The sequence below is a fragment of the Squalius cephalus genome (assembly GCF_949319135.1).
Source record: "Squalius cephalus genome assembly, chromosome: 5".
In the NCBI taxonomy this organism is placed as follows: Eukaryota; Metazoa; Chordata; class Actinopteri; order Cypriniformes; family Leuciscidae; genus Squalius; species Squalius cephalus.
The window spans coordinates 1,679,274-1,692,847 of NC_137126.1; the positions used below are offsets into that span (position 1 = coordinate 1,679,274).

General features: G+C 36.5%; 1 protein-coding gene across 2 annotated transcripts in view; it reads left to right on the forward strand.

Moving 5' to 3' along the window:
- Positions 1-1,120: 1,120 nt before the first annotated feature.
- The window catches only part of brinp1 (bone morphogenetic protein/retinoic acid inducible neural-specific 1), a 184,781-nt gene continuing 172,327 nt past the window's right edge, over positions 1,121-13,574 (forward strand). For both annotated transcript variants that reach the window (XR_013821326.1, XM_079872141.1), the window contains exon 1: positions 1,121-1,403. The gene's annotated coding sequence lies outside the window, so the exon portion shown is untranslated. The remainder of the gene's footprint in view (positions 1,404-13,574) is intronic.

A 13,574-nucleotide genomic window follows, 5' to 3' on the forward strand; every position in this document is an offset into this window, starting at 1 on the left:
GAGCCCAGCCCATGGTGTTGTACTTCTAATATCTGTTTTACCTCTGTGTTTGAGATCTGCATCTCTGTTAATGAACACATTCTTATCACTCTCTCATTATATGTGCAATGGCAAGCCGTTTTGACTTGTATTGATTTTCAGGATTTCTTGATATCAATTAACAATTCAATTTTCACTAGATAAAAAGGTTGTTTCTTGAAAACAGGAACTAGATTTCCACTTATGACATAATCACGCGCATAAATACAAATTCTTAATATTAAGAAATAAATTGGTAACACTTTAACATGCACTAACTATGATCAATACATTTGTTACCGTATTTGTTAATATTTGTTAACGTTAGTTAATTAAAATACAGCTGTTCATTGTCTGTTCATGTTAGTTCTTAGTAACAAATTATGATTTGTTACAAAGATTGTGAAATTGGAATTTCAACTAGTAAGAAATACATTCTTAATATCAACAACTGAATTTAAAAGGCAGCCTATGGTAACATTTGACTATAGTGAAAATACTATTTCAGATAGAATATTATGAAATTCAATTCTTGATATCAAGAATTCGTATTTCAGCGAGTGATGACGTCACTGTTGATATCAAGCATTAACATTTTTACTAGTAAAAAAAAAAAAAAAAAAAAAACCTTGCCCTTGTTACTCGAAGAAATCTAATTCTTGATATCAAGAATTAGCATTTTAACTAGTGAAAACTGAACTGTTGATATCAAGAATTAATTTCCTGGGAATGATTAAATGTCAATCCGACTTGCCATATATGTTTATGCATGCACATTTAACGCTATTGAAAATAATATCAATCAAATGAAGCTAAAGCAAAACAATAACAATTATTTTACTAAGCAAATAATGGGGGGAAAAAATTCTCCCTCTCTCTCTCTCTCTCTCTCTCTCTCTCTCTCTCTCTCTCTCTCTCTCTCTCTCTCTCTCTCTCTCTCTCTCTCTCTCTCTCTCTCTCTCTCTCTCTCTCTCTCTCTCTCTCTCTCTCTCTCTCTCTCTCTCTCTCTCTCTCTCTCTCTCTCTCTCTCTCTCTCTCTCTCTCTCTCTCTCTCTCTCTCTCTCTCTCTCTCTCCTTCAGTCCCTCCCCTTTCTGTCTACCATCACCCTCCTATACAATCCAGTAAAGTGATGCTCGGCGCCTCCTCCTCGTTTCTCTGCGCGTTTCTCAGCAGCAGTCAGTCGGACTCTCCATCTCTCCATCGGATATTTCCTCCTGTTTCTCAGACGCTGTTCTGCGACCCGAACCGCCGGATTTGTCCCTCTTGAGTATGAGAGGAACCGCTGACCCGATCGCACACCATGAGCTTCGGACCCGGAGCCTCAGCCGAACTTTAAAGCAGCGCGGAGCGTCAGATTCCCGATCCACGGGAGCAGCAGTTTCAGGTGAGTCTGTAATGAAGCATGTGAGGGCTTTTAAATGCAGCACTTCAGTGAGCTCCAGCGCGCGAGTGTGTGTTTCTCTCTGCACGGACTGAAACTGGACTGCAGATGCTTCCATTTGCGCGCGCGTGATCAGATCTGTTTTCAGTCCACGCATTGCTCATTGTTGCATTACAGAAAGCAAGTTGATGTGTGTGTGTGTGTGGTTTGATGCTGTCCTTTTGCTGAGTCAACCCATGCAAAGCATAAATGAAGTATGAAAAATGACACCATACGCGTTTGGAGAGGCTGAGTGAATCAGATGCTCACTGGACGCTTGGAGGACGTTAACACTGTTTTCTCCTTTGTATTTTTCCTGCTGCATCTGCAAAGTCAATAAACATGCACACACTGCCGTGGAGAGCACAGCCAGGTTCCCCTTCGGGCCTGTGTCTCGCTGGCAGTGTGATGCAGAAGGATATGAAGTATGCACACTCGCATTAATCTCACGAGCGCGTGTGGCCGGTGGAAAGATGCGAATGTGTGTGTTTGAGGGCATCGAGAGGCTCAGAGCTGCAGGTGAACTGGTGTGAATGTGTTTCTGACGCTTAACTGTTGGGGGAGCTCTCGCGCTTTTTGCGCTTGATGTCAAATTTGACTTTGAAGCTTTTGGTAATTGAGTGATTATGATGGACACAAAGCGAATGGCGCAGCCACGAGTCCTAAAGAGTTTTTCCGGGATGCATCCCATTACTGGCGCAGTGAATCAAACCTGGTCGATATGCACTTCTAATATTATGCAAAATTATGATGTCCGTCAATTTTAATGATCGGCCCACATGCTGCAAGCTCTTAGCTGCTCTTTGTGGCCTAATTTGGACTGTTGCAGGGGACGTTTTTTTCTTTTCTTCCAAAGTCCTAATTATATGCAATTGATTAATTTTTATAATAATAGAACAATGACCAGTTTGCATTATCTGAGCAATGCAATTTGTATTTGCTTACTCTCGCACTGAACTTTTTACTTCAGTGAATATTTATTTGTGATTAGAACAATTATATAAGAGGGATAAAACACGTTGACTCCAAATGGTGGGGAATTTTGTCACATATACGGGGTCACAGACTAATTTCAGTCATGCAAGTACATCATCTATCTAACTGGAGGAGGACTTACCTGTTAGATTGCTAGATTTTAATAAACTATTTTATTTTAAACAAGATTTGGAACAACATAAGGGTGAGTAAATGAAGAAAGAATTTACATTTTGGGGTGAACTATCTTTTAAAGCTCAAATTTATAGCCAGTTTGCATTATTTAAGCACATTTAACAATCATTTCCCAATAGTGGGGCATGTTGTCACACTATGGGGAAACATATATATGCATATATATATATGTTTTATTGCTTGTGTTATGCAATACAATTAAAGCAAAATAACCCGTTTGCATTATCTGAACTATGCATTTTTTATTCGCCCACTCTCGCATTAAATGCACGCTAACCCAGACACGCATTAATGTCTAATGAGCAACAGGCACAAACAAGCCGCGCTAGTGACCGTTTCAGAAGCTCCAGGCAAAGACCTGCGACCCAGTACAAACACGTCACACGCCTGACGTTCAGCGCCGCACCTGAGCCGCACCTGCGCCGGACCGACCAGTACCTGTTCCGATCGTCCTTCACGGAGGCGGATAAAGAGAGAGAGAAGCAGCCTCTCACCCCGTCTCAGAGCGGTGGATGGAGAACAGGACCAGAATATCAACGACGAGAGAGCTTTGGCCGAGGGAATAATGAGCACTGTCTCTTCTGGCAGGAGGACTGAAGGCTGCAGCTGGGGGTCTTGGCGTCCGGGTCCTCGGGAAGAATATATGCGCTTCTACTGAACGCCTGCTTGTTTATTGTGCGGGATCATAAAGATGATGAGGCTGTAAAAAAAAAATCGGTTAAATTTACGGTAAAAAAAACTAGCAGCTGTGGTTGGCAGAAATTTACCGTAAAAAATGCGGTAGTAACATTTCAGGTTTTACGGACTTAAATTTACAGTAAAAAAAGTATTTCATTATCTGATATAATGTTAATGTTTATACCGACCTATTGAAGTACTGATATTTGTTTTGTATCATTGTAATACACTGATAACCACCAATCACAGTGCAGATGAGAGTCACATGATCAATCAATGCTCGTCACAAACAGCTTTTCCACATTATAGTTAATACTAATATTTAGAATCTGCACAGTGTCACTCACACACACACTAAACACCATCATGGTAACACACATGAAATTATAAAAATGCAATAAATATTAATTTAATAACATTAAATGTAACATAAAACCTTAATGTGCATAACTGATTAGAAAACAACTAAGAAAAATATGAAGAAACATAGTTATTTCAACAAAAGTACAATAAATGTGAAGTTTCACGAAGGGAATTGTGGGAATGTCAATTTATGTTTGTTTTCCCACTGTAAGTTATACAATGACTTTTTCACTTCCAAATACTGTAAAATTTACTGTAAAATTACATTAAATGTACGGTTAGATCTATTACAGTTATTCACAGTATATAGTACAGAAACTTTCTGTTAACCAATTAACAGTTTTTCACCATAGCATTTTTTATTTAGACCATAGTCTTTTACCGTTAAAATCACAATAATTTTTTTACAGTGTACATCTACACGACACTTTGTGTTTTCCGGGTACAGACGACAACGTTGCCAAAACGATCCCGTTCATAAGGATCTGCGTAAACGACTAAAATCACTGTATTCTGCTGCCAGGCCAGTAGGTGGCGATGTCTCTTTGTAAAGAAACGATACACGCCTATAGCATGTGCATGACGTCACCGTTTTCAAAAATTTGTGTTTTTGGAGTTTGGAAATAATAACTGTATTGTTTTAAAAACGTAACTTTGAATCCTGTTTTCAAAACTTCTATTAAATGAACGGCTGAAATGCACACATTTTTAGTTGAAAACGGCACCTCGGATGCATTCGTCCGCTCAGACGGCTGCCGATTATGTATGTTTATGATGATATATATATATAATTAAATAGTGACTCCCAGGAAGTGACATCACTTAAACTGCTGACTATTATTTACGTATTTATGTGAGAAAAAAAAATAAAAAATTTGGATGTAAAAGCTAAGGTGATGATAGCTGAGATATTATTATTCATAGCAAATATTGATTAATGTATCACTGTAAAGCTGCTTTGAAACAATCTGTATTGTAAAAAGTGCTGTATAAGTAAAGGCGACTTGACTTAATTTTCCAAATGATTAGGAGGAGAGCGGGGCAAGTTGTCACACGTTTTACTCTAGTAAGGTGGATTTATTTGTGAAAGTCAGTGTATATACCTTGACTAAAAATACATATTGAACATTTCCATTGTTGTTGTGCAGGAAAAACACATTCACAGACACTAACTCTTATAGTGGGGCATGTTGTCACACTGGATGTGGTTAGTTGTTACAATAGGAACCTGCCTTTAAATGTATAGTTCACTCAAAAATGAAAATGTATTTACAAGAAGATATTTTGATGTTAGTTTTGATGGACATTGTCTTTGTACACTTTAAAGACAAAAAACATACATATCTCTAGTGTCGGCTCAGATCCGGCCCACATCTGGTATGTGTGGATCTGGGATTTATGAAAGAAAGTAGGGGAATAAAAGATGACAGAATGTTCAGTTTTTTAGGCATGTTTTAAGCAAAATGTAAACAGTAAAGTAGTGCTGGAGATGACTAAATACTAAATATAAGATTGCATGATAATTAGATGTGCTTTGTCATGACGAGCCACAGTTCTGTCCTGGATGTGATGCTAAAGCCCTGACTCCTGACTCTCTGTCGTTACAGCGTCGGCTCTGCTGTTCTGATTAATTCAAGACTTTCAGCAGATAATACAGCACTTCTCTCTCTGGGATATGCTAATTGCAGAACATGGTATAAAGTCGATCTCTGGGTTTCAGCAATCTCAGAACACCTTGTGTTAACAGAAATGAGCTAGCTGCTAAAATTAGCCCGCTGATAATAATCCCTCTATGCTAATACACTAGATGAATATCGTCAGATCAACTGATCCAGCTCGCAGAAATCATCTTAGGCTTGTACCATTAATATAGATGCCTGAATCAAGCATTTATGGGTCAGATATTACACAGATTCTCCAGTGATGACACAGAGAGTCATTATGAAGAGGCTTGGCAGAATTTGTACTTCATCTCGTTTCATCATTGATGTTTTGAATGGTTATTGGCGTACTGTAGTTATGGTTCTCATGCCTTTACTGATATATGATATAGCTCAGCACACACACGTCAGATTGATTGACTTCATGGGCATTAGAGATGTGGACAGATGGAGAACTCCTCGCTTCTGATGCCGTCGCGACCAGCTGAAGGAGAACAACCTCGGGATCTCGACCGAGAGCAGACGTGATCCGCACTAACACGGTTTTTCACTGAATCTGAAAATTGGTCCAATTTTCCATGATTGATTGATTGATTGCAAGAAAGAAAGAAAGAAAGAAAGAAAGAAAGAAAGAAAGAAAGAAAGAAAGAAAGAAATTATAATAAATAAAAAGTTAGATTTGAATCATAGTGAACTTTTTATTATTTGTAAATAAATAAATAAAAATAAATATTGATAATAATAATAATAGAAATAAAAATAAATTATTACATTTTAATCATATTGAACTTTTCATTATTTGTAAATAAACAAATAAATAATAATAATAATAATAATGATGATGATAATAATAATAATATAAATAAAGATATTGTTAGATTTGAATCATAATGAAGTTTTTATTCTTTGTAAATAAACAAAAATGCATATTGATAATAATAATTATAATAATAACTAGAAATAAAATATATATTGTTAGACTTTAATCATATTGAATCTTATATATATATATATATATATATATATACTGTATATATATATATATATATATATATATAATATTTAATATAATTAAAGTCTAACAATATATATTAATATACATAAATAAATAAATAAATAAATACAAATATTGATATTATTATCATTATTATTATAAATAAAAAGCTATTGTTAGATTTTAATCATATTAAAACATTTTATTATTTATAAATAAATAAACATAAATAAATATTTTTTTAAATGTTTTTTTGCATTAGTATCTAGTATTAGTTTAAACATGTTTACAACTCTGAACATTTAAACATGATTAGTGCAGTTCAATTTATTAATTTAATATTTACATTTATAATTCACTTAATTTGACACACATCTGTTTCATTCTGTTCAGTGCGATTTAAGGCGAATATACATATTTTTAAAGGTTAAAGGCATCTAGGATAGGACATGGTTATTATTTTATTTCAGTTAGTTTTGCATTAATATTTTGGTCATGTTTGCTTTTGCAATCCCTTTTTATTTTATTTCAGCCAACAAAAGATGTTTACATTTAGTTTATGTTTACCTCATTAATCTTGCATCTGCATTGTTATAATCTCCCTCATCATTTCTCAGACACACACAAGTGCATTTTTACTAATGTTGCATTGGCTGATTGCATTAGATATGAAGCGTTCCTGTGACACTGTGAAGGATAACTTTATCTAAAATATATCATTTCATATTTCAGCAGCCTCTGAGGATTGTAACTAGATTGTTCTGGGCATATGGAGTTTTTGATTAGGCTATTAAGAATATTAGCTGTTATGAAAGCGACTGCAGAGCTTCTGTTTCATATCATTTAATAATGTCTCTGAAATAAGTCTATCAGCGAAGCTGGAGGAAATATGCGCTCCATTCTTTGAAGAGATGATCTGATTTGAGCAATTATGAGTCAAACGACACTATAAAATAAAAACTCGAGGCCAGAGTTATGAAATGGAAGCGAATATAAAGATGCCTCAGGATTGAAAATGCTGTGAATTGTCAGATCATATAATATTATGTTTGGCTGGTTATTATGGGTCAGTGATCAGGTAGAAGTCAAAAAGCATCTTTCTTCATTGATGTCTGTTCAGAAAAAAGTGTATTCTGACAAAATAAAGTTTCTTACATGTGACATATAGCATTCAAAAGTTTGAGGTCAATAAGATTTAATAATAATTATAATAATACTTTAATTCAGCAAGGACACATTAAATTGTTCAAAAGTGACAGTAAAAACATTTATAATGTTACAAGAGATTTCTATTTTTAACTTTCTATTCATCAAAGAATCCTGACATTCTTTTTCACGGTTTCTACAAAAATATGACATACAGTAAGAAATGCTGCAAATCATCATATTAGAGTGATTTCTGAAGGGTCATGTGACACTGAAGACTGGAGTAATGATGCTGAAAATTCAGCTTTGATCACAGGATATAAATTACACTTTACTATATATTCACATAGAAAACAGCTGATTTAAATTGTAATAATATTTCTCTATTTTTACTGTATTTTTGATCAAATGAATGCAGTCTTGCAAAAGAGACTATACTGCAACTACATCGCAAAGAATGAGTAAACATTTTGGTAACACTTTACTTAAAGCTTTTATACTGTATGTTGTAATGCATTACAATCAAAAAGCATTATAATATTTGCAGAATCCTTGTTACATCTTAAATTGTTGAGTCATTATACTTTATAAAGGTGTAGCAATGAATAGATACATATTACAATGCATTTTAATTACAATTATTCATGATATCATACAAGGTGCATTACAAGGCATAATTAATGCATTACAAAATAATTGTAATATATTTATTTATATATTTATTAATATATTTAAACGCTTGAAGTAAAGTGTTACAAACAATTTGATAATGTTTTATATGGATAATATTCAGATTTTTTTGTGTGTGAATGTTAAAACTCATAGCATTATGAGTGAGGAACATATATATATATATATATATATATATATATATATATATATATAAAAAAATCCATTGATTTGCTGGTTGTTGGATGTGACGCGTGTGGCCCTTCGAAGGGAAAGGTGGGCGACTGGCTGCCCGACGACTGTTTTAGCTTGATCTTCATGAATTATTAAAAGCCATGGTCATTTGCTGCGGTTAACCTCAATAATTCATACAGTTATGTAATGAAAGGCCTGAATGAAAGGCTGCGGCCCCCGACTGCTGAGGAAACACTGGTGGAAACCTTCATCTGAAGCCCACCAGCTGCTCCGCTCTCCATGCCAAACACACCGCTGGGATTATTAATAAACAATGGAGACCTGTGGTGGAGAAGAGGAGAGGTGTTTCGCCAGCTGGCTCGACTTCACCTCCACGTCACTGCGTTCACAGAGAGTCTCTGCTACTGTACTTTCTGTGGGATTGATGGATTGGTTGAGGCTTTTGCGACACATTGTGTCCATTTCTGAAAAGACGAACTAGTCCCTCCTCTTTAAGTCTCAGTTACACAAAGATACTCATGCTGAGTGAAATCTAGTGCTGGGCAACGATTAATCGCATGCAAAATACGGGTTTGTGTTTACATAATATATGTGTGTGTACTGTGTATAATTATTTTGTATATGTAATTACACACGCATGCATGTATATACTGTATATTTATATATAATTTAGATTATATATAAATATAAATATTTTACTTATAAATAACACATTTTCTTATATATATGTATGTCTATATTTATGTATACAAAATAATTATACACAGTACACACACATTTATTATGTAAACACAAACTTTTGTTTTGGATGCGATTAATTGCACTTAATTGTTGCACACATAAAAACCTTTTGAATTACATACATGTGTGTAGGTGAAATACAGTATGCAGAAACTGGATATAGAAGGTTTTAATATAGAGGTTATGCGCTGACGTCACTCCCTCAGCCGGCCTGAGCTGCAGAAGAGCTGAGAGTGACTGGAGTTAATAGAGGAAACGCCAGTAAAACACACGATTATCAGTTTAAACTAAAGCTTGGACTCGATATAGTGTTCCTCACAACTCACCAAAGATCCAGTGATCACGGACACTGACATGCAGCAGGAATCGTGTTTCCTGACATTTATATGAGCCTGATTTCAACACCGGGGAAATAGGCTACATAAAGCAAAGCCTGTGAACACTTTATATATATAAGCCTAAATCCGGGTGATCACTTCTATTAATGTTATATATATCATCATATCATCCAGCCCTAAAACTTGTGTCGTTTCATGTCAGTGTTTATTTAAAAACATCCGATTATGCAGAATATACAATGGCAAATATTTAATTGATGAGTTGTCAATACAATATATAACACTACAATATACAGGGTGTGATTTTACCCCATAATTCAGCATATTGATGCAAAATAATCCACCGTTCTCTGCCTGGATCCAGTTGTTTCTGTGAATCGCTGAGATTCATTTGCTCCTCTGTTCTGTAGCTTTCGGCAGTCTGTAAAAATATACCTCAGATTCTTGTCAAATCTATTTGTACAGTCAATCTCAAAGCTTTTCCCGTTTTAGATTTTGTGTTTTTTGTGGCATTCACGCTGAAAGCCAATGCTGCCACTCAGTGTGTGTGTGTAACCACAGTCACGCGCTGTATAGAAAATATAGAAAATGATTAATCAATAATAATTAGGTTTTTATCTTTGGTATTATTTTTCTCTATAGAAAATAATAATCAATTACAAATAAATTAAGAATTACACAATATTATATCATCACCAAGTTTGTTTGTTTTTTAAATAAACTTTAATGATGATTTGAAGCACATTGAATACAAGGTCTAAAAAAGGCCAGATTGTCTTTTATCTTGGAAACAGTGTGAAATATTCGTCATTTGTCTCATATACTCGGATGACCAACACTCGTGGGTTTAACATGAGAGCGCTTTGATAACTAACAATCACAGATCTCTACATCTAAATGTTAATGGTTTCCTCTGGACTCTATTATTTCCCAGTCGGAAACGGTTTAATGTACGAGGAGGAACAGACGTGACTCAGCATATTAAAGCATAATAAAGCATCAAGCATCCTCTCCAGCAAAACTCCCAGATCTTCTCTCACTACCTACAATTACTCCGTGACTGACAGCACCTTCCACCCAGATTTACATTTCGCTTTAAAGCCAGCAAGACTTATAATTGAGTCTTAAGAATAGCTGTTCCGAGATCAGAGGTCACGGAGAGGCGAACTGCTATCGGAAAACCACTCAAGAAAAGAGAACAGATAAAAGCAATAAAGATTGTCGTTTTTGTGGCCGGCGGTCGCTTCCGTGTTTTCTCCAATTTCTTTAAAGAGAGATGCTTTAGAGATACTCACACAACGACAGGTAATCTCCGCCTGGGCTTAATGGATTAGTTCACCTAAAAATGAAAATGAAAACATTTACTTTCCTCAGTGAAACACAAAAGGAGATATTCAGCAGAGTCTGTGCTTCTGTTATAAGAAAAGTGGATGGTCATTTATTCTGTCAAGCTACAAAAATCACCAAAAGGTATCACAAAAAATCCACGTATAAAGCTAATGAAAGTGGGCGCCAGAGTTTCCAACCAAGACTCATAAAAAAAATAAAAAAAACATTTTTGCAAAACTCCCAAAATATACCTTATTTAAAGGGGTCATATAATGGTACATGCACATTTACAAGCTGATTGTACTGAAATGTGTGTTGGCAGCCTGTACATAACCATCATAAAATGATAAAAATCCATCCAGTGTTTTTTTTTTAATCTTCTTATATGTTTTCCCCCATCTCAAATCAAGCCGTTCGATTTTGTGACGTCACAAAATCGATGCCCCTCCCACGATTGTTGATTGACAGCAGCGTTTCAACACAGACCCGCCAGCTCTGTCTATGAGCAGAATGGCGTCTAAGCGATTGTGGTGTTCTGTTCTTATAATGAACAACGCGTTATGGTTATTGTGTTATTGTGTTACAAACGGTGTACGCACAGAACAGAGGGGCGGGGTGAGCAAAGCTCATTATCATTTAAAGACACATGCACTTAAACGGCGTGCTGAAAACAGAGCTGTTTTTGACCAGGTAAAATGAGTGTTTTCTTACAATACTAATGAGAATTTTTAATTAAAGTATATTACAAACTTTTAATTTAGACCCTAAAGAATCATATTAGCTTGTACAAAAATGGCATTATATGACCCCTTTAAGACTTATTTTCATGCACAATACTATGTAATGAGCTCCAAATTATGGTATAGTGCATGATATGTAAACTAATTCAGATGTGGGCCAGATCTGGGCCGACACTGTGTTGCTGTCTGGGTAAATGTAAATGTAAATGTAAATGTAAATGTAAATGTAAATGTAAATGTAATCAGCTCCATGTGTGTTTTTTCTGCTGTAGTAAACTTGCTCTGAATCTCACCTGATAAAGCATTGCACTCGTGATGTGAAGCTCTCGGATACGTGATAAAAGAGCTTAAAGACTTGCAGAAGCAGCTAAAATAGCATGTTTGCTTCAGCAAATGTGTTTTTATCTCACATTTGCTTTTGTTAACACTATTGGTCGTTTAGTGTAGGTGCTACGTTATTTTCAAATGCATTAGAGCATTAGTCTTTTAGTGCCAGTCACAGGACATTTCACGAGTTCCTTTGCCGCTTCCACTCGCTTAGATCTTAGATAAACCCTCCAGTGGGACTACTAATGCGTGGATGATGAGTATGGTAGACTACTAATGCGTGGATGATGAGTACGGTAGACTACTAATGCGTGGGTGATGAGTACGGTAGACTACTAATGCGTGGGTGATGAGTACGGTAGACTACTAATGCGTGGGTGATGAGTACGGTAGACTACTAATGCGTGGATGATGAGTACGGTAGACTACTAATGCGTGGGTGATGAGTACGGTAGACTACTAATGCTTGGATGATGAGTACGGTAGACTACTAATGCGTGGGTGATGAGTACGGTAGACTACTAATGCGTGGGTGATGAGTACGGTAGACTACTAATGCGTGGATGATGAGTACGGTAGACTACTAATGCGTGGGTGATGAGTACGGTAGGCTACTAATGCGTGGGTGATGAGTACGGTAGACTACTAATGCGTGGATGATGAGTACGGTAGACTACTAATGCGTGGATGATGAGTACGGTAGACTACTAATGCTTGGATGATGAGTACGGTAGACTACTAATGCGTGGATTATGAGTACGGTAGACTACTAATGCGTGGGTGATGAGTACGGTAGACTACTAATGCGTGGATGATGAGTACGGTAGACTACTAATGCTTGGATGATGAGTACGGTAGACTACTAATGCGTGGATGATGAGTACGGTAGACTACTAATGGGTGGGTGATGAGTACGGTAGACTACTAATGCGTGGATGATGAGTACGGTAGACTACTAATGCGTGGGTGATGAGTACGGTAGGCTACTAATGCGTGGGTGATGAGTACGGTAGACTACTAATGCGTGGATGATGAGTACAGTAGACTACTAATGCGTGGGTGATGAGTACGGTAGACTACTAATGCGTGGATGATGAGTACAGTAGACTACTAATGCTTGGATGATGAGTACGGTAGACTACTAATGCTTGGATGATGAGTACGGTAGACTACTAATGCGTGGATTATGAGTACGGTAGACTACTAATGCGTGGGTGATGAGTACGGTAGACTACTAATGCGTGGATGATGAGTACGGTAGACTACTAATGCTTGGATGATGAGTACGGTAGACTACTAATGCGTGGATGATGAGTACGGTAGACTACTAATGCGTGGGTGATGAGTACGGTAGACTACTAATGCGTGGATGATGAGTACGGTAGACTAGTAATGCGTGGATGATGAGTACAGTAGACTACTAATGCGTGGGTGATGAGTACGGTAGACTACTAATGCGTGGATGATGAGTATGGTAGACTACTAATGCATGGGTGATGAGTACGGTAGACTACTAATGCTTGGATGATGAGTACGGTAGACTACTAATGCGTGGATGATGAGTACGGTAGACTACTAATGCGTGGATGATGAGTACGGTAGACTAGTAATGCGTGGGTGATGAGTATGGTAGACTACTAATGCGTGGATGATGAGTACGGTAGACTACTAATGCTTGGATGATGAGTACGGTAGACTACTAATGCTTGGATGATGAGTACGGTAGACTACTAATGCTTGGATGATGAGTACGGTAGACTACTAATGCTTGGATGATGAGTACG